This window comes from Pipistrellus hanaki (assembly GCF_964339955.1).
Source record: "Pipistrellus hanaki genome assembly, chromosome: 13".
Taxonomy (NCBI): domain Eukaryota; kingdom Metazoa; phylum Chordata; class Mammalia; order Chiroptera; family Vespertilionidae; genus Pipistrellus; species Pipistrellus hanaki.
This window is the reverse complement of record NC_140515.1, coordinates 21,718,224-21,741,108: the sequence shown is the minus strand read 5'-3', so window position 1 is coordinate 21,741,108 and position 22,885 is coordinate 21,718,224. Positions and strand designations below refer to the sequence as shown.

At 44.1% G+C, this 22,885-nt stretch overlaps 1 protein-coding gene across 4 annotated transcripts in view; it reads left to right on the top strand.

Moving 5' to 3' along the window:
- The window catches only part of CACNA2D3 (calcium voltage-gated channel auxiliary subunit alpha2delta 3), a 781,459-nt gene that overhangs the window by 425,860 nt on the left and 332,714 nt on the right, over positions 1 to 22,885 (top strand). The gene's annotated exons all lie outside the window — the stretch shown is intronic.

Genomic DNA, 22,885 nt, shown 5'->3' with positions numbered 1-22,885 from the left:
CGAGGAGAGAGGGAAGGAAGGAGGGAGGAGGCAAAGTCACTCCCTAGCTGAAAAAGCCCTGGAAATGTAGACTCAAAGCCAAGTGCTGCTTGCAAATTAGGGGTTGCCAAGGCCCAGCACCCCAAGACTCAGGGAGAAAGTGGAATCCTGCGGGAATTAGTATTTCGCCACGGGAGGGTTTCCCCGTCTCCCTGGCTGTGATGCGAAGGTTAGTGAAACCTGAGAGGGTCACCAAAGGGCAGTGATGTCTTGACTGAAGTGATTGTGCTCTGCCAAGGGAAAAGAAAATTGGCCCTTCAGAGGGGTTTTCCCGGTACCTGGAAAGTTGTCCTGTCCATCCTGCTTTATCAGGGTCCCAGCACCAACTGAGGCACCTGCCGTGTCAGACTTTGCTCAGGACTGAGTGTGTCCGGAGAGCTCGTTTGGTTCTGAATGTTGAATGTGCTTGAAAATTCCAAATGGGGACATTCTTCCCAAATGTACCTGATCATGAACACATTTGCTTTTATAACAATAGCAACTTGTGAAACTAATGTTGTACAGAATGGATTTTGAGAAACTAGATTATTCCCATGGGCCAATTGTTTTTTCTCTCTCCAAAGTCTTGAAATCTGTAAGTCTTGAAAACTCAGATAATTTAATGACTGCCTCTCTGCACCATGAATTTTTCACATCTAATTAAAAAAAATGCACACTTAAAAGCCACATTTAAATGATGATTCTTCATTGCTTGGAACAACTTCGAATAATACCAAATGTTATATTTGGTAAAACAGTAATCCTTAGTATTTAGAACCCCTTCATTCTGATCTCAGGTTCAGTTGCGAGTCATTCTGGCATGTTTGGCTTCCTCTTTGGCTAAAACACTTTTTTCTCTCAATATTGAACTTCCCAAGGACCTGTGGGATGAGAGACACTCTTCCTTTTCTACCTTAGACCCCAGTTGCCTGTTATCCTGTCTAGGATGCCTGAGAGGCAAGGAAAAGCCCCAGTATGTCTCACACTTGCCAGGCCAGCCTCTGTGTCTCCCATGCAGGTGAGGTTAACAAGGGAAGCAGCCTGATGGTACTTGAAATCTGAAGGTTTGATTTATCATTGGTAAGTTCTGACCAAACACCGGAAGTCAGTCAGTGCTGTGGCAACCCAGCACTGACTGCTGCTGGTGCAGGTTCAGCGACCCAGCACTGACTGTCAAGGGGGCTGTGGATCAGGCCCAGAGAGAGGCCTAAAGAGAGAGCCAGGGTTTGATCCACAGCCTCCATGGCAGCTGTTGATCAGCCATTGCCTCTCTCTTTCTCTCCTTGCTTCACAAACAGCCACGCCTCCAGGTCTCTGCCAGAGCTTCTGATCATCCCCACCTCTCTGATCAGGCTCAGAGATAGGCCTGGAGATGCTGATTGGCATAGAAACTGACCAATCAGAACCAAATATGGGTGATCTGTGAGGAGCTAAGGGCTGCCTGGAAAGTGGAGCTTTGACACTGACTGGCACAGAAACCAACCAATCGGAACCAAATTGGCCAGCAGGGGAGGGCAGTTGGGGTTGATCAGATAGGCAGAGGCAGTTAGGGGAAATCAGGCCCTCAGGAGAGCAGTTAGGGGCAAAATCAGGCCAGCAGGGGAGGGCATTTGGAGCAACCAGGCTGGCAGGGGAGGGCCATTGGGGGCAAGATCAGGTTGGTAGGGGAGGGCAGTTAAGGGTGATCAGGCAATTAGGGGAAGTTGGGAGCAAGATCAGGCTGGCAGGCAGAGGCAGTTAGGAATTATAAGGCAGGCAGGCAGGCAGGTGAACAGTTAGGAGCCAGCAGTCCCAGATTGTGAGAGGAATGTCAGACTGCCAGTTGGTAACTGGCGGTTTGATATCCCCTGAAGGGTCCCAGATTGGAGAGGATGCAGGCTAGGCTGAGGGAACTCTCCCTCTGTGCACAAATTTTGTGCAGTAGACCACTAGTTAATAAATAATTTTCTCTTTTGTGTTATCCCTGAAGGTTATTGAAACTATATTTTTGGTCAATTATGCTGTACAGTAACTTTGGGTAGTTGGTCTATTTTAGCAAGCAAATACTTAGAATTTGCTCTGTTCTTGGAACATAGATCTGGTCTCCAATGTTCCTTTCTTCTACTGGATGGTATAGAACATTAGTTTCCCAAACTGGTCCCATGGAGTGCAGGCCCCTGCCATTCATTCATTCATTCATTCATTCATTCGTGAAAGGAGGGAGAGGAGTGTTGGAGGTTAAGAGTAAAGATGGGAAGGAGGATGGATATTTGAGGAAAGAAATGAGTGCCAATTAGTATTTCAGGAGAGTGAGGCAGAGAATAGATCAAGGGAAAAGTAGAGTATGTTTAGCAATGGGAGGGGCCACTTGAGATTTTAAATTATAATTTAAAGTAGACTGGTCAACACAGTTGTGTGTTTTTCTGCAGCTGTACTAGCTGATTGGGTACCATCGCAGAGGAGATAGGAGATTGTATCTAACTAGGGGTGGAGAACAAGACATATGGAAGGAGAATTAATGGAATTGAGAGTGGGTTCAGGAAATGAGCCTTGGAATCAAAGGTGGGTAAGGAAGGAAATAAGGATAAGAGGCAGGTGATAAGATCGAGATATGGAGCTAACACAGTATTGACAATGACAATGAGTTTTTGTGACCTCCTGTTGCTGCCATCTCCTGACCTCCTGACCACTCCTGGCTACTTTAGCATTGGGCTCACTGCCTCTTCATCTAACATCCACACAGATGGATCATTCAACATCCTAGCTTAATTCCTTAATATGATCCCTCCTGAAGGTGATGTCCTCTGTCCATCTCAAACATCTTCACCCATGGTTATATCCTAGATTTTGGATCAATTTTTATTTAATAAAAAACATGTAACTTTATTATTAAAAACATTACAGATGCCCCCTCTTTTTTCCCAGTGATCCCCTCTACCCTGGACCTGACCCTCCTAGGCCTTCAGCATTGTCTCTGTCCATGGGTTATGCATGTATACATATAATTTCGCAGGTTAATCTCTCACCACCTACTCCTCACCCCCACCTTCCCTCTGAGATTCTTCAGTGTGTTCCATGCTTCTATATCTCTGGATCTATTTTGTTCATTAGATTTCACATATGAATGAGATCATATGATACTTATTTTTCTCTGACTGGCTTATTTTGCTAAGCATAATACTTTCCAGGTCCTTCCATGCTGTCTCAAAGGGTGAAAGATCCTTTTTTTTTTTTTTTTTTTTTTTTTTTTTTTTTTTTTTTTATCTGCAGAGTATTCCATGGTATAAATTTTCCATGGCTTTTTTTATTTTTAATTTTTCATAGAAACCTGATAAATCTTCTGCAGAGGTAGTCTTCTCTGAAACATATTCCTGGAAGTGCTGGGTTTGAATCCCAGTGTGACCACCAGCTTCCCATCCATTACTTCCCCAGGCTTCCCTTTGATAAATGGATCATGCAGAGTGGTTGTGGGAACTGTGCACTAACACACATAAAAGTCCTGACTCAATGCTTGGCTTATAGCTACTCCTCATTAAATGTTAGTCCCTTTCCTCACCTCTTCCAAGCAGCTTGACATTGGACTTAAATCACAGACTCCTTCTGTTAAAGAAATCATGCTCTTTACACATAACAGAGCCAATCAAAGCAATGGTTAATGGAGGTTGGAATAGATGCATTGGTGTCCTTGCCAGCTTGTGCCTAAGTCTTGGTAGGACCTTGATGGATTCTGACTTTGTTACTGGGCACAGTTGAATTGCTCAGTCCCTCATGCACCAGGGTACATGTTGTGGGGTGGTGAACAGTGGTCTTCATGGGCCCTACAGGCTGGGCTGTTGGCAGGACAGAAGGGTTCAGATAAATGAGCCATGTGGACAGAATTTGGGAAAACAAACTTCTGCTTCATCTTGATATCTAGGTCATCAGGATTGTTCTTGCAAGGAGCAGAGTCCAAGATCACTTTCTCTAAGGAGTACTCCTGACATTCTGTTAGCCAAAGAAGGTCAGAGGAGCACTGCCAGCTGCCTGCCAAAGACAGGGCAGAGTGGATTAATTAAAACTAAAAATAGACCTCAACTGGAATTACTCTTGTAAGTAGGGGAAAATAGATTGGCCAGAGCTAAGACTTTTTCGGCCATATCCCTTGCATTTAACTTTGACCCCCAAAATGGCTAAAGCAGAGACATTATTTTTGGTACCAGGTAGGCTGTCTGACATCCACACTGCAAAGTTCTGCATATTTAGGGAGCTAGCTATGGTATTTTTTTAAATTTCATATTTATTTTTTAAACTCAAATGATGTGAGGTATTTGAGAGTCAGAAAGGAGTTAATATATATGTGCCCTTAAGCATAGATTCCCCCACTCAGTTAAATAAATAAATGTTGTCTCAGGAATAACATTTATCCAATTTATTTGAAAGCTTGTGTTGTTTTGGTTTTGTTTGTATCCCAAAATATGCAACTTTACATATTAAAGTTAAAATCATTGTAATGTTGAATGTTCTTGAAGAGGAAGTGGTAAGAGTATTTGGTACCATGAGCCTCATAGCCATCTACTAGAAGGTTGGAATGGCTTCTTTTGTACAAGGAAGCCTAATTTTGGTAGTTCTATAGGATGGTGGGGGGGGGGGGGGGAAGGAGGTTGGGCAGACCTGAACATAAGTGATCTCTTCCAAGTTTTCTTTTCTCAATGCCAAGAGCTGTAAATGGCAAGATTGATTTGATATTTGAACTAATAAAAAATTTTGCTTTCATCACCTGAGCTTACAAATGGTAATCTTCAATAAAAAGAATTGGCCTCTATTTCAAGACAAATAGATTTAAATTATCTTCAAATAAGCATCAAGATGTAACATACCTTCAAAAACAATGCGTGAATTATGAATGGTGTAGTAGAGTGAATAGATGAAAATTCCATTAGTAATGGTTTGAAACAATTTGATGGATTTGAAAAATTGTCTTTTGTAGCCAAAATGCTTTCTCTTTCATTCTCCTGTCCCAAGAACATGCTATAAATTATGTTTTATTATTATGAAATATTAATTTTTTTATCCCAGTTGATTCATTATTTGGGTAGGAAAAAATTCAAACTTCTGAACCAAAGAGAATATTAAAAATCATGTTGTAATGGCCATAGGAGTGGAGTTTGATTGTTTAAGCCATGGAAATAGGAAGAGAGGACAGAATAAATTTAGTCTTAAAAATAGATGTTCATCAGAGACAGAGAAAGGTAAATGACTACAGAATTTAGAAGGGAAAGTTGAGTTACCTTTAGAATCTAGAGTGATAATCTGGTGACTGAGTGAGAAATGAAGCAAGAGGTGAAAGATTCATAGAACAAATAGGCTGATTTTTTTAAGATGGGGCAATAGAAATAGGTAGCTATAGATGGACTCTGTTTTTGAAGATTTCTGTTGACTATAATTATCTGAATTGAGGGATGAGAAAAAAGTTCTAGGGACTTACATCAGGGGGCTGGAGGGGCCAGAGAGAATCCCAGGATCGAATGGCCTTTCCAGTTTTGCTGGAGGGGATTCCAAGAGTAAAGTGGCCTCACTTAAAGAAACATCTGCTTTAAGATTATGTGCGTGTCCGAACCAGTGTGGGGAATCAGAGTGAAATTTTTTCACTGCTCTTTAATTTAAATTCTAAAACCTACACTTAATGAACACTATTAACAATAGAAAGAAATATTTCAGTTTTTCATCTTTTGTGTGGGAATAAAGATAATTTTCTCAGACAAATTTTGTAAGCAGGGGTGCATATGACATGATTGGGTAAGGATGGAGTTGTAGAACAGCTTGCAAATTCATTTAGAGGTGAAAAAACTGTTTACTAGTGGGGGGTGGGAGGGACGGGGATCACCAACTATGTCCTGATCAAATGTGTAGATACTTCCAAAGACCCGCCTTCATTTAATTGTGGAAAAAGAGAAGCTGATAATCTTGCTCAGCTCAACAACGTTTCCTTTTTATTTTAAGGTTTTGTTCTGTTGGCTGCACAGATGTTTCCAATTTTTCTGGGTGTGTTTATATGTTTGCAAGTTTCTGAGGCTGTGCTGATGAATGGCATTTTTACCGAATTTATATGTAGCGTTCAGATAGTAAAAATGTGCTTAAGCTTCTTCAGCTTACCCTGACCCCCAGCCTGGGTCTCATCTGAGGAAACATACTCTACTGTCTTAGTATCCTCAGGGCTTCCCTGATCGGTGCCCCCACATGCTACTGTAATTAAAATATTTAAGTGAGGAACTGGCTTTTGTGAAGTTAATGGCAGGACCCCAAGAGGCTGGATTCACTCTGGATGGGTTTCCCTTGGATGGCAAGGATTGGCCCAGCAAAAGTGGTCCTCAATGAGCATCCTGTTATGTTATTTTCTACAGAGAAGAACATTTACTTCCAATGACAGTAGGGACCTTTGAATGGGATTCTTGGGAGGTTTGAGGGCTTTATAGCCATTTTGTTAAATTTCTTAAATGGAATTATGATCAACAGGGGGTAGAGGTGAGAGAGCCCTTCCTCTGGCTCAGTTACTCCCCAGGTGTGTTGTGTTCCAGGCGCTGTGCTGGCCACGAGGGGAGAGTGGTGGGAAGGGGTAGACAACGGCCCAGGGGATGGGGGAGTTGCCCTGGTCTGTTCTAACTGGGAGAGCTTTTTCTTTGTTCAATTATTATCAAATGGCCTTTTCTATACAAAACCTTACAGCCATAGGGAATTCATATATATATATATATATATATATATATATATATATATATATATATATATATATATATTTGTATTTACTTCAGAGAGGAAGGGAGAGGGAGAGAGAGATAGAAACATCATCGATGAGAGAGAATCATTGATTGACTGCCTCCTGCATGCCCCCTACTGGGGATTGAACCCATAACTCTTGATCAGAATAAAACCTGGGACCCTTCAGTCCACAGGCTGATGCTCTATCCACTGAGCTAAACTAGCTAGGGCCACAGGAAGTTCTTATCTGAAATTTCCCCTTTCTATTCCAGTATATGAGACAACCCAGGGGTGAGAGGGAACACCAGGTGAGGTCCTGACTGCTTCTCAGGTGTTTCATCTAGGACACCAGGTCGCCATTGTGCAGACACAGGACAGTGAAAATAGAAAACAGAGGCAAAGGGTGAAGTAGGAGGAAGGTTGGACAGGCAAGAGAAAGTGAATTAACACTTAATTGTCTATATGCTCCAAGCTTTTCATCTGTGACCAGCTTAATCTCAGAGAAAATAGGTGACTTGCCCAAAGCTACAGAACTAATAAATTAGGACTCAGAATTTTAATTAACATTGGCATAATTGCAAAGTTTTTGTGTGTTGTGCTGTGTCCTCAATGTCTCATTTATATAAAACACCCCACCGCAGGTGTGCTTATACACACACACACACACACACACACACACACACACACACACCAAAACCCCAATAATGTAATGATAACAAAAGTAGTTCACTAAAGACAGGGGAAGAAAATGGAGAAGCAGAATTAGTGTGTATGTGTGGACCAAGAGTTCTTTAGAACATTGCCAACGATATCAATACGGAATAGAGTCAAATAATTTTAAGTTCAGGAAGGAAATGTTAATGGTCTCAGAATGGGCTTTCAACATATCCTTTTTCATAAACATGTCTGGAAACCTGAAAATGCAGATTTGTTTTCTCCCACAAGGCCATCAACAGCGCTTCCGAAGCAGCAGGCCGGGCAGAGCCAGGTGCTTGCTGGGTGTGTGCTGCCTGTAGACCCCGTGGGGACTGGCTATGCTCCCACCAGTACCCACCGCCCTGTGCACAGCTAGGCCAGCCCAGATGATGGCTTTGAAGCTGAACTATGAGCTTTAGTTTCAGAGTCCCTTAAATTTTATGACAGTGCAGTGAAATATGAACACGAAAAGTGAAATATGAAATATGGAAAGCGAAATATGAAGTATGAAAAGTGAAAACGGAATCCCGGTTATCTGGCAAAGGCAACTAGATAAAGGTCCTTATAAACAAACCAATATAGATTGTATTCTTTCCATTTGCACTCTCTCTAGAGAGTTTCTCACTGACAGGAATAAAAAGGAAAGAGAACCGGAAGTTCATTTTTTAAAGTTATTTTTTAAACCACGTTATTATTTATTTTAGAGAGAGAAGAAGCATGAAAGATAGAAACATGAATGATGGGAATCATTGATCAGCTGTCTCCTTCACAGCCCACACAGGGAACAAGCCTGCAACCCCGGCAGGTGCCCTGACCAGGAATTGAACTGGTGACCCTTTGGTTCACAGGTAGACACTCAACCCCTGAGCCTCACCGGCTGGGATGGAAGTTCATTTCTGAACACTCGCATCAGATTTCTACATGAATTTTGGAGATGCCAGCAGCCTAGAATTTCTGGTGGATAACTTGTGTGGGCCTTGAACCTTCTGCTCCCTGGGTAAGGGCTCTGGGAGCCAGCTTCTCTTTGGATCTGCTTGCTAGGTCCTGAAATAAACACACAAAGGCACACACAGACTAAACCCTTCCAAGTGGACGTAGGTAACAGTGCGAAGTAGTGGTCACAGCATGAATTTGGGGTCTGACCAGCATTTGAATCCAGACTTGGCTACTTTGGAGCCCTGAGACCACGGACAAGCTCTCTAGGGAGGGTTTCTTCATCTTCCATGAGGAAATAGGATGGTGGGGGTTAAATTAGTGCACACAGTACATCTAGCAGAGGGCTTGGGCATGGAAGCTTTTCTTCAATTTTTGCTACCAATTGTTCTCCCTCTTCTCCCAATTGTGTTCACCACCACTGTTAATTTCTTAGGCTACTGTAGTGAAATACCATGAATGGGGTGGTCTAAATGAACGGACATTCATTCTCTTAGTCTGAAGTCAACTGTCAGGAGGGCCACGCTCCCTCTGCAGGCTCCAGGAGAGGGTCTCTTTCTTGTGTCTGGTGGTTGCCCACAGTCCTTGATGTTCTCTGGCTTGTGGCAGCGGAACTCCAACCTCCACCTATCTTTTCATGGCCCTCTTCCTTCTCTGTGTCTGTGCCCAGACTTTCCTCTTCTTACAAGGACAACAGCCTTTGCATTAGGGCGGCCTTTATCCAGTATGGCTTCATTTTACCTTGATTACAAGTGCAAACAACCTTTTTCCAACTAAGGCCAAAATCACAGGGATCAGGGCCTTGCAGAATCCAACCCACAACAAACAAACACTGACTTTATCTTAGCCCCCAGGGAGCCTTGCCTGAATCCCAGGTCAGATGCATTTTCTGCCTTTGCCTGCTTTGGCAGCTGCGTATCTGTCCTTGTCATCTGCGAGTGGATCCTGCCCATAGCTAGCATTGGGTTAGCAACTTCTTCATGGTATTCATTCTGTCCTGTGTTCCCTCGATGTGTTTTGTGGTTGAGTAAATTTTGTAGATATCTGGCAAAAAGGCAGGGGATACTCGTACTTTCTTCATTTGCTGTGAGGCTCAGGAGACAGCATACAAACTTGGAAACTGTTATTAAACGCTTGACATGTTCGTAAACTTCTCCTCTGTGTGGAAAAGCTTTCAGCTGATCGCAACCACAGGGAAGCAGCCCAGTGAGGTCAGTTTGTTGAAGGGTCCTGGCTGGTTGGTGAGACACAGCCAGATAGGAGGAGGGTCTGCAAAGCTGCCTTATCCTTCCAGCCCCTCAGTTTGCTGGCTGCATGCATCCAGCCTGCGTGGAGTATTGGAATCTACAGAGACATCTGCTTACCTTCAAATCCAGAAGACAGAAAGCCCTGACTTTGATGAAATGTCACCTACACGTTCTATCGACTGCTGCATGTGTGTCTTAGCATCTGGGCCAAATATGGGAAGCGACAACCTTCCAGAGCAAAGGCCCATGGCCTGTGTCAGGACTGCTCAGCCTCTGAGAGTGCCCAGTGCTATGGACTGGCTCCGAAACATGCCAAAGAACAAAAACAACCAAAGCAAACACGCTAGCAAACAAACAAGCAGAAACACCTGGAATGAATGAATCAGGGGTCCTCCAAGTTTTTTCTGCAGTGTGCCTACTCTGCTATTGTAGCATGAAAGCAGCCATAGACAATATGTGCACAATTGGGTATGGCTAGGTTCCAATAAAGCTTTATTTGTAGAAATAGGCAGTGGGCCAGATTTGGCTCATGGGCTATAGTTTGCCAACCCCTGGAATGAGTCAGTCAATCTGATTTTTTTTCCTTCTAAAAGCTATTTCTACATTTCATTCTATATTCTAGAAGCTCATTCCTTTCTCTCTCTCTTTTTTTTGGACACTGTATAGTACAGTGTGTAAGAGCCAGCTTCTAGAGAAAAAAAAAAAACACCTAGTTTCAAGTCCTGTTGTTGTTGTTGAGGTGCAATGTAAACCTAACCTCCTTTTTCTTCTGGGAAAATAAGGTAGTACATATGAAGTGCTTAGCACGGTGGCTGACTCAGAATATCTCCATGAGGACTGTTGGCAGCTGGCTAGCACTACAAACAATGGCAGAAAGACTGTTCATAGGTGCCACCTCCAGACAGATATTTTGTGTTTTGTGGAGTTGTTTTCAGTTACTGTTGCTTCATTCCCTTCTCCACCTTGTTAGGTGAAAGTCATCACATTCTTCTGTGCTTTCATCCTGTAAGTGTTAACATATACCTGTTCGTCCTTGTAGGTTGTGGGATGCTGCAGGGCAAGGAGTGCCCTCACTTCTCTGTATCCCAACCCATCACCCCCCGCCCCCAGATAGTGACCAGCAAGTATTTGCTGAATTATCTGGCGAGGTCAGAAATGCTTTTTCCTGAAATGTTTTGAATTGTCTTATTTCTCATAGCAGCATTATATTAATTCAAATCAGGGATAGAGCAAACTGACTATTCAGCTAGACCAGGGTTTCCAAAGTAGACTCTATTGGCCAAATCTGGCCTGCCACCTGTTCTTGTAAATAAAGTTTTATTGGAACACAGCCAATGCACATTCATTTTACATACTGTGTGGCTGCTTTTTCACTAGGAAGCTGAGTCGAGTTCTTGCAGCAGAGACCATATGGCCCACAAAGCCTGAAATATTTACAGAAGAAGTTGGTAGACCCGGGCTAACTCTTCCTCAGTACCCAGACTAACACTTACTAAACTGTAGAGGGTTCATACAATGACTCAGACTGTGCACAATGAAAGAAAGTGTCTTCCCCCTTAAGATCTGTGGTCAAGCATGAGAGAAATGTCCAGATGGAATCTACAGGCCAACAGGGCATCCAAGATAGTTTCAATGACTAGGCTCAAGTTAAATGTCTCACCAGTTCTCACTGTGGGTTTCAGACACACTAAAACTTAAGGTTGGGACATGGCTACAGTTCCCAAATTGTATACCAAGGCACCCTAGGGCATGGCAGCAAAATCCCACCAGCTCTGTAGGCTATTTTAAATGTCCAAGGGAAGCACACTCAACACTGACCTCGCATGAAACTGTGAGTTCTGCTGGATCATGCTGCTTTTTCCCCAGTGAGGTCACATCTTTGTGAGGATGAGTTTGGGGCAGTGGCTGGGATGGAAAAGGCATAAGTACCATGTGAAAATCAATGTGGGACAGGAAATGGGAGTGTTACTCTCTAGTCTGGTTTCAAGGCTTGAGAGCTCGTGCCTGGTCCATCAGGGGTAAATTTGGTTGTTTAGGGATGGTATAAAATACTATTTTTTCAAACGCCTATTAAGTTAAGATGTAACTTCTTAAAAAACAGGATGGGTGGGTTTTTTGGCCTGGGAAAGGTCTGGCACCTCTGATCTGTGCTCTTTATGGTAGGGCATCTGAGTGCCAGGAAGAAGCACTCAGTATATTCTGATAGTCAAGTGGGACTTTTCTTTTTCTTGCATAAACCATTTCCAAGTCTTCTTTAAAGGAAACGAAAATTCTGGTATATAGAAGGGAAAACAGGAAATTAATCTACTCATAACTAGTTGGTTAAGATGCCACGGCATTTTTGAGTGAGTATCTAAACCAAAAGGAGTCACTTGGATTCTGCTCCATCAATCAATAATAATGTAATGCTTATTCTATGTTGGAGTCCTGCCACTGAGCAGAAAGGCATGTGCTTCGAGGGAGGCATTGTAGGAGTCACTTTGAGGAAGCAGCCTGGCTTTCCAAAGGCTGTGCATCTCTCCCACACCCTGCAGGGTGCATTGATTGTCAAAGGGGATCTTTAGCTGCTCCTGCAGAGCAGTCACCCTAGCATGAGATGCACAGGATCCCTGGAAACTCTCCTACAGAGAACAATCCTTCCCTGTACAGACCCCCAACAACATCCTTTGTCTCTCAACCCCTTGCCCAGGGAGGGATTTTTCCAACCCATGAGAAACACTGTAATTTTTTTGCCTTTAACCAGAATGTTCTTAGTCAGTGATATGCACTGATACCTCTCTCCATTTTACTTTCTCCCATGCTGAGAGAACAAGAGTTCATATTTTCTTATTGTTTACAAGAATCACACTGGCCTTTAAAAATGGAAGAAAGGGATTAGCAGATAAATCCTTAATTAATGACTGTTTTGTTCCCTAGAGCATGGGGCTCTTTTTCCTTTCTTTCCATTAACTGGTTGGACCCCATTATAAATATCCTATGTCTTCTAAATTACCTGCTGATGTTCGCCAAATAGAAGCCATTTGTATCCATAAAGAGACTTTCATTTATTTCCTTCTCTCCTCCCTCTTCTCCATAGGCATTGTTTTAATTTGTTACCTTTCTCACTTGCTCCTTTTTGTCTTCCTTTCTTCCCTTCTGTCTTTCTCCACCCCCCATTCCTCCCATGAATGCCCAGGCAGTTCAGGGAGGAAGCACAAGGCCTAGGGGCACCGCTGTTAGGAGCACGAGCATTGGACTCGGGTGAGGTTTATGTTTGTTCCTATTTCCCCTGCGTAGCTGCCTACACTTCGCCAGCCTTCAGTCTCCAGCCTGCATTATGGTGACAGTGAAATGAGCTCGAAGGGCGACAAGAAAGACTGAATGATGTAATGTCCATACAGCCATTGATATAATTCCTGACAGAGAGCTCCAAAGTCATATGTGCCCTCACTGATGCTAATAATGATAGTGACAGTTGTTAAATTTTGCAGTTGACTTAGAATCTTTCCCCGGCTTTTCGAGCAGCAGTATTTGACACAGTTGATCTCACCCCTTCCTGGAGTTTCCACTCTTCACTTGGCTGCCAGGATGCTCAGGCCTCTTTGTTTGCCTCATCTCCCCAGCCTTTCCCCCTCAGTTGCTTTTGCCAGTTCCCTCTCCTTTCCTTGATCTTCAGTGCCCCAGGGCCAGTGCTTGGTGCTTTCTTCTCTATCTATGCTCACTCCCTTGGAAGGTAATCTTATCTGGGCTCATTTGTCTCAATGTCGTGTACCTGTTGACAACTCCCGAACATACAGGGTGGGGCAAAGATAGGCTTATAGTTGTGAGTATACAAAGCAAAGAGTTATTGTATATATATATATATATATATATATATATATATATATATATATGTGTGTGTGTGTGTGTGTGTGTGTGTGTGTGTGTGTGTGTGTGTGTTTATTGATTTCAGAGGGGGAGAAAGAGAGATAGAAACATCAATGATGAGAGAGAATGATTGACTGGCTGCCTCCCACACACCCCTACTGGAGATCCAGCCCAAAACCCAGATCTGTGCCCTGAATGGGAATCTCACTGTGACCTTCTGGTTCACATGTTGACAGTTGATGCTCAACCACCTGAGCCACACTGACCAGGCACATAGTTTATTCTTATTTATTGATTATTGTATTATGTTCCATCTGTTATAACTATAGACCACTTTTGCCCACCCTCTATATTCCCGGGGTGTACATCTCTTCTGAGGCTCAGACCTGTACATCCAACCTGTGTCCCACATCTCTCCCTGGTTGTCAAATGAGCATCCCAGGTTTCTATCCAAAGCTCAGCTCCTCACTTGCCTCCCAGCCTGCACTCCTCTCAGCCACCTCACTTGTGTATGATGGCAACACTGACCTAGTTGCACAGCCAGAAGCTCAGAGTCTTGTCCCTGGTGCCCTTTCTTACCCCTGCCCCACCCAGTCAATCAGAAATTCACTTCAGATATTCCTGGGCCCTGACACACACATCCTCCCCCACTGCCAGCACCCTGGTCCACTCACCTGACTACTGTGCTAGCTTCCTACCTGGTCTCTCTGCCTCCTTGACACCCCACAGTTGCCAGAGTAATCCATGGAAACCGTTTGTCAGTTTCCTCTGCGTATGGTCCTCTGCAGGTTCCCATTGTCTCAGAGTAGAAGCCAAGTTCTTATAAAAAGCTGCATCCCTACTTGCGCTGCTGCCCCTGCCACCTGCATCCCTGACTTCTTTTCCCATTCCCCTCTCATTTCTGTGTCTCCAGCCCGGCTGGATTCCTCACTCCTTTGAGGTAAGCCAGTACTTTCCTGCCTCAGGACCTTTGCACTGTCTCTTCCCTCTGCCTGGGACACTTTTCCCTCTGACTTTCTCACCTCCTTTAAGTCTTTGCCCAGATCTCCCTTTCTCCATACGGCCTCCCGTGCCCACCCTATTTAAATTGCATTTCCCCACTGACTCTGGTTTGATAACTCCAGGTACTTCTTAATTTGCTTTAGCTTTCTCCCTTCATAGTATTTTCACTTTTCACCTTTTCACATAGTACACAATTGAACAACTTAATTGTAAGGTTTGTTGTTTATTCCTGTCCAATAAAATGTTGGTAGCACAGGGACGGAGATCTTTTTAGCTTTCTGACTGATAAATCCTAGGTGTTCAGAACAGGGCCCCACTCGTAATAAATGTTCAATACATATTTGTTAAATCATTATAATCACAATTTGATTATCTGGCTAGTGGTATGAGTATTGAATCTTCATTGTTATATAGATGATTAATTGGACCAAGTACCCTTTTTTAATGCAGCCTGTGATTGGATAGAAGAATTGTATCTGATTGAGACAGAAATATGAATCATTTGAAGTCATAAGGGAAATTAGAAAAGTGTGACCTCATAGGTGTAATTTATCAGGGCAGGCTGAATAGATTTTGTGTCATTTGAAGGTTTCGCGTTGCTTTTTCATTTCCACTGTGCCTCAAATAAGAAGGAAGAACGCTAAGCTGGCCCTGCAAGGACTCAGGCTACTCTTTCTGGAGGTAATGTAGCAAAGCCCCACTCAGCTGGGGTTGTCCTGTTGTATCGCCCTGTGAGTAATTCTACTGTATGGTATTGAGTGGCTTATCAACACCAGGAAATCTGAAGCTTGTCAGTGTAGCTTTCCTCTGGTTTTCAATGTGTTTAAAGATGGCATTACAAATGTTTTAGCCCTCTACCCTCGGGGGGCTGCAACACCTGGATCCTCTGGGATGCCATAGCAATTCTGCAACCTGGATGACCTGCAGAGGGACAGACTGTGGATACACCAGAGTAGCTTCCAGTCACATGTGGCCGAGACAGTCAGTTCAACGAGAAGGGGAAGAGAGTGTGTAATGGAAGCCTGGCCATACTTGACTTGGCTTGCCTTGCAGGGAAGAGGTTATCAGAACGCCCAGGAAGATGCCGGAAGTATATTCCCAGCACACAGCTTAGAAAGAAAAGCAGTTATAGTAATCTCTAGCTCAGAGGGTCTAGTTTATCAACATGAAACTGAACAAAAGCTGAATTCCTTCAGACCCCAGTGGCATGAAGAGGGGCTGGCTCTCTCGGGCCCGTGAGAGGTGGGCATTGCTCTCTTTGCCTGCACGAATACTTTCTATTTTATTCAGTGTGTTTCACAAGGTGTTCATGTTAGCAGGGTTGTTTTTAAGCCCCGAGAGCTGATTCTTGGGTGAGAATGCAATCGAGGGGCCTATCCATCTTCCTTTATCTTTTATTTTTGACTCTGTGAATACCCCACCAGTTGCCATGGTGTCCTTCATCACAAACAGCTGATAATCAGGCAAATTAATAATTTTAATTTACTACACTGATCCAGTGCTCAGGTTTGTTTTTCTCTCTGCCCTCCTAAGAATTACCTTTAAACCCAGCTCGTCCAGGGAGGGGGGCATTTCAGCACACACGTCTCCTTTCCTTTGTCCCACCTGCGGCCGGTCACCGTGCCTGCAGAGGGAGCGGGAGCTGCACAGCTGTGCAGGCGGACTGCGTGCCGGGCTCCCGGCTTCCTTTCTTCTTGGGTCAGAGTCAGATGACTCTCCAGATAGTCGTTCAAGCTGAGTTTCCATTTCAGCTCTGGGTTCTCCTGACATTTCCTAGCAGCTCCCTGCATGCAACACATCAGCAAGCAAGGTGGACTCCAGCCCACGTCCCTGCTTTAACTCACCGGCAGCTGGGATGGGCTGCAGCCCAGGTACCAGCTCCTTTCATTCTGCAGGCAGGTTCCGTGTCTCTCGCAGCCTCTTTGGAAAGAGTTACTCTTATTTTACAGATGTCTGTGCCTGGCCAAACCTGTCCCACTTGAACCGGGTTATCTGTCTTCCTCTGCTGAGAATTTACCCAGGCCTGGGTAAAAGTCGCTGAGGGCTGGTTCCCACAAATGAAACTGCCAACACTTTCTGAGTGAGGGCCTGTAGATGGGAGATGTGGCTGCTGCACTTCGTGGACTAGTAAAATATCAAGAGAAAAAAGAAGTGTGTGGTGGCATAGGGTTGCAGATTTGTGTTTTGGTTGGTCAGGATGTTAACGTAAGCAAAACAGAACAGTAATCATTATCTAACATCTTAGAGAATACTGGACATTTGAACACTAAAATTTAGGCAGGCTCAGACACGTGGCTCAGTGGTTGAGTCTCGACCTATGAACCAGGAGGTCACAGTTCAGGGCACATGCCGGGTGCAGGCTCAATCCCCAGTGGGGGCCATGCAGGAGGCAGTTGATTGATGATTCTCTCTTATTGATCTCTCTCTCTCCCCCTCTCTCTCCCTCTCCCTTACTCTCTGATATTAATTAAAACATTTTAAAAAATAAAATGAAATAAAATAGAGGCAGGATATTATCTCAGAATAAAAGATAATCCTTAAATAAACTCATTTGACTTTATGGGAAAGTCAGCACATGCCTATTATTTTCCTCATTTCCCTGGGACCGGTGAGGACATGATCTCATAGTCCTGCTGCTCTGCTAACAGTGTTGGAGGGTCCCGGGAGCAGCCTCTCAGCTCCCATGACCAGACAGCTGTGGATGCTATCTGGTCAGCACACTCCAAAGATCAGCTGCTGCTTTAAGAAAGACTTGTAGGCTGTTCCTCCCTCCCTTCCAAAGGACCATTCCTGCATGTCCTCCCTCCTCCTGCCTGCTTCCCTGCTGATTCCTCTCTTTTCTTTCTTGGTATATTTTTAAAACTTTGGTATATGCATTGTTTTAGGAAACAATGGGAAAACATAAGGGGAAAAAATAAAACCTTATAATGATTCTCTGAGAGAACACAGAGCTAAAATCTAATGTCGTTTTGGTAGCCTTTTTTTATGCCTGTTTCTCACAAAATTAGGATCCTACGATATACTTTTATATTTTGATTATTTCTACCTTTCTATTGTATCAGTGCCACTTTGACATGCTATGAAATGCTTTTTAAAAACATAATTTCAGCCGAAACCGGTTTGGCTCAGTGTATAGAGCATCAGTCTGTGGACTGAAAGATCCCAGATTCGATTCCGGTCAAAGGCAAATACATTGGTTGCAGGCCCATCCCAGGTAGGGGGTGTGCAGGAGACAACTGGTCGATGTTTCTAGCTCTCTAGCCCTCTCCCTTCCTCTCTGTGAAAAACCAATAAAAAATATAAACAAAAACAAAACAAAAAAAACCACCCATAATTTCAGTGAGGAGCTGTATTTTATTTTTTAGGTTTTCTTTTTCTTTTTGCTTTTTAAACAAAATTACCATCTTGTGCACAGCACCCATTGTTTCTAGGATACAAAGACTGGTTCTGAAGAGGAGCCTTTGAAAGTCCCATTGGCCTCAGGGACGGTCCTCCAAGTGCACATGTCCCTGTGCAGGGGGCCGTGGCACCTGCCCCCTGCCCACTAGCTGTAGCTAGAAAGGAACTTTGAAAACAACCTTAGCTGTTGCATTTGCTTATCACCTTGGTTGTGATGATGGTATATGGGTGTTTGCCTATGTTCAAACTCATCAACTTGTACACATTAAAGGCATGTAGTTCTTTCTATATTATACTTAATAAACATAAATACCTTGGCCAATCTGATTGTAGAAATTCATTCATTACTAGTATGATTTTATATAGTCATTCGTATTTTCTTCTCTGTAAGTGACTTATTGCCTCCCATTGTTTCAAATCAAGAACGAATTCATTGTTTCCTTGTTAATTGGTATCAATCCTTACTGATTTGTTTTTATAATCGAGGCCCAATGCATGGCATTTGTGCAAGAGTAGGCCTTCCTTCCCCTGGCTGCCAGCATTGGCTTCCCTCTGGCACCCGGGACCCGGGCTTACCTCACAGTCCCGGCTTCATCAGGAAGGCCCTCTGGAAGGATGGCCAGTCAAATTAGTGTATTACGCTTTTATTGTTATAGATAAGGACAGTACCCTTTGTCATCATCCACACACATTTTTCTCTTTTTCTGTTTGCCTTCTGATTTTTATGGTGGCTATTACCATGTCAAAAATTTTAAATGTTGTGAATTCGGATGGTCAATTATTGCCTGTCTAGTTCTGCTTTGGCTAATGTTGCTGCAAAGGATTTTGCTTTCTTATTCCCCTCTTTTCCTGCCTCTCTTTCCTTTTCTTTCTTTGCTTCTCTCCCCACTGTGGTCCACGGGCTGGGAGAGAGGAAAGTAGCCGGACTCAGGGTAAGGAGTGGGTGTGCTTCTGTTTGGTATTATTTTCCTCTGGTTTGACTTGTCTACTGCTCCGATAATTGTGTTTCCTCACCACTCTGGGCTTTTGACTTCTAGTGACTGTCATTACAATCAGATAAAAAAAAATCTTCTTAGTAGCTTCAATTGTAGCTGTGCTATCTGTGTATTGGGCCATCGCCTCCCCAGATTGGGGCGGACTCCTGTGGCCTCCACAGCTCATCTCGTGATGGTTGGTGAGAAGGTTTCTTTCCGAGGAGCACTGGAATTCTGTTGGCAGGGGGTACGCCTACTTCCTGCCACAATAATTTAAAAAAACTGTTGTCAAATGCCTTTGAGGCACAATGCTATCTGCAAAGCACAGAAATATGTTTACCTTCATTCATCAGCTCATTGTCTACTTCCCTTGTTTGCTTTTCCTGGTCCTAGGGTGTTTCCTTCGGAGAGGTTTTATTTCTCTGGTGATTTTATTTAGCCTGTGATTTACATGCACCCACCTTTCTCACGTCACTTGGAAATACCATTTTCCTGTGGTTCCCCTTCATGAAAGACCCACTCTGCCCACTAAACTCTGCAGATCGTATTTTAAAGGACACAGTCTCCAGTTAGCCAGCAGTATCATGTTAGAAACCATCCTTTGCCTGGCTGGCGTGGCTCAGTCGTTAAGTGTTGATCTAAGAACTAGGAGGTCACAGCGCAATTCCTGGTCAGGGCGCATGCCCGGGTAGCAGGCTTGATTCCCAGGGTGGACATGCAGGAGGTAGCTGATCAATGATTCTCTCTCATTATGGATGTTTCTCTCTCTCCCTCCCTCTTTCTCTCTTCCTCATCTGTCCTCACTTCACACCCGAGGAGAATGTAAGTAAGAACAGGCTCACACCCCTTTTTGGGGGCCACCCCACCAGCCTCAGACTCAGCTCTGTCTCACTCTGAAGTTTGTGGGTGGCACGACTGCTTTCCTCTTCACCAAGGCCTCCTGGAAGGATGGTCAGGTGCCGAGGGACTGGGGAAATAAGAGGGCCCTGTGGGAGAATAGCCATGGTTCTGGTGAGGTCATGTGGCTCTTCTTGCCTGTCTCCCGTCCACATTTAGAGGTATGTGATTAAGCTGTACTGGCGAGTGCAGGCGCTTTCCCTGGGCTGGACATAGACCACTCTGCACCTGGGCAGGGCTTAGACCACTCTGGGGAAGAAAAGGCCTCACAGGAGACAGTGGCTCTGTTTCTAACAAGTGATGGAGGCACCTCCTGCGAGAGCGGGATCTGTTGGCATCTTCTGTGCATTCCCGCCTGAGACTCAGAGGAAAAACAAGTCGTTGTGCTTCCAGCAAGGCTCATAGCATCCGCAGCTGCATTTCCTCAAAGCAGATGGAGCCAAACAGTCTTCTATTTGAAGGTGGACTCTTGGGAGCTGTAAGCATCAGCTCTTCCTAATCCCGCCAGTTTCAAGCGACAAGTAGAGATTCCGAGTTTGTGGAGGAAAATCTCTCCATCGAATTGAATGGGAATCCTGCCCGCGTTTATCCATGCTCATGACCTTTCTTGTAACTGTTTTCCCCTCTCCTATAACTGCTTTCCCCTCTCCTGCAATGTCCCTGGCCCTGGCTACAGGGCACCCCACTCCGAAAGCTGGAAAGGATAGAGCAGTGTGCACACTTAACTCATTTTTCATGCATTCCAGAGACAGGGAGTTGGAGCAAGAGTGCTGCAGGCAGGAGACTTCTAGTCCTTTCCTGACTACCCTCCATGAATTCATATCATTCCGTTAATAGATGCCAAAGTCACTGCCGGGAAGGGGGTTGGGAGAGAAGAAAGAAGAATATTTGCTAAATATCTCTAAGGTATTTAGCAGTGAATTGATTTTTCCCCTAGCCAGACTTAACATTTTTTCTTCTAGTGTCTCAGTTCATGGGTGGGCATGGTGATCTGCATTCTTGGCCTATCATTCACTAGTATTTTTTTTAATTATGCACAATATGTTATCTGAACACTTTCCACAAACAGAAACTCGTGTTTATTGCCCCCTCGGAACTGTCTGCTGTCACTGTTGCTGCTCTCTGCTTACCTTCATTTAAAACCATCAACGGCAAGTCCAACAACGTCTTCAAACTTGTTGGATCCCAGGATGGGTGTTTCCCAGGATGTGGAGTTAATAGCAACCACAGCAGATTTGTAACCAAGGCGTAGTCTCAGGAATGTGAATAGCAAATTAGGGGGAATAAGTTTGGACATTAGAATCTTGGGGGAGGTCAACTTATTGACACACAGGGATAGTGTTGTTTGTTTAGAAGATGAGTCACAATTCTGTCTTCCTTTGAACTCTTTCAAAAGAGCTGGCTCCCAGACAAAGGGAAATAGAATACAGCGAGAGTTGTCTGTTTTCATAAACTTTCAACTTGCTTTGTTGCCAGTCCTGTTTTTCAAAGTTGCCTTAGACAAACAGAAGACATGTTTAATATTCGGCCGTGGACGATCCGATACTCATTTTGATGTGCTCACGGTCCCTGTTGATTTTGAAATGCTGAATGCAAACAGTTGGCATTGGGGAGGGCGAGCCAAGGATTCTGCAGAAGCTCTGCCTCCTGCTGGCAGTCACCTCAGAGGAGCTGAAAACGCCGAATAAGCAGAATCCTTAATAGTGGGAATAAAACATGATTAGGACATTCGGGGAAGGAGATGCAATGTGACTGGGGAAATGTTAACTGCATCGAAACGATAAGTACGTCTGCCTTACACTTTTCATCTCTTATGATGCATTTTGTAAATTGACACGTGGACAATGGCCTGCATGGATTCTCTCAGCCTGTGCTTTCTCCCAAACGTAACAGTTTGTGCAAGAACAAGGATGCACTAGAGAGCATGAGAGCTTGTACAGATCACTCAGAACCACACAAGTGCAGGCAGCTCAGCCCAGGTTTTAGTCTGGAATCAGGGATTATTGAAACCATAGGAGGCGTTTGGATAAGAAGGGTGCAATTATTATACTATATATTGTTATTTAAGATTCTTGGCTGTCCTCCCTGTGCTTCATTAGCAACATAGAAGACCCTGAACTTGACCAAAGGACTTAAGATGAAACTTAGACAAAGGCATCAATGCGGGGCCAAACCCAAGAGTGTGAAAAAGAAATTCGTGTCTAATGGAACTGGTGACATCTGTTTTCAGTTTACAAAGTTTTGTTACTTCCTTTCGACCTCATGCCAGAGAGTGGGTGATAGATGCTTGGGAGGGGCAGTGGCAGTGGAGGAGCAGGAGGGAGTAGACTGGGCAGGTGAGGAGGCGTGAGAGAGACAGGAGCCGAGATGTGAGCTCTTCCTTGTCCTTATGAACCAGAGTCTTCCCCTCCTTTGGAAAACAACTTGCTTGTTCCTTCAGCCACTTGTTCCACTTCCAAACTGCCCAGTAAACAGCATTTCCGTGTGGCCTTCTCTCTTCTCCCCGGTGACAGTGTGTATTCCCTTCTGCTTTGTCTCGTGTTTGTCTTCCCTTCCCTGTTATAGACTAGTAGCAATTTCTATAAGGGATTGCTCCTTTTATTGTCTTAGTTCTCAGCAGTGGTTCTTTTGAATTGAGATTTTATGAACTTGGATTTTAGTTCCTGCTCTGTTCAGTGCCTTCGGTGAGCCATTGGACCACGCTGCGCCTCAGTTTACGGTCTCCATGGACTGAAGATCACAGTATTGACTCCATCGTGAGCTGCTGTGAGAGGAAGCGAGGGGCTGCATGGAGAGTACTCAGTATGTGTTAAGCAACATTAGCTTAGTTCTTCCTCTATTCCTGTGGTCACACCACATAGCAACAGTGCTTATTAGATGATTTATTCCCCTGTTCAATGAATCACCAAACAAATATGCCAACCCATACCTTCATGGTAACCATGATGTGAAATTGAGTGTTTGTGTGGATAATCTGTGTGTGACTCAGACACACACAAGGTGTCACCAACGGGTTTCCTTAAGTAACAGAGCCCATTCCTGGCCTTAATTATCTACCCACATCACCTCATCACAGCCTGGACAACCAAGGCTTAGAGAAGCTAACAGATTGGCCCAGACTCACTCAGCTCATATGCAGTAGATCTGGAATTCAAACTC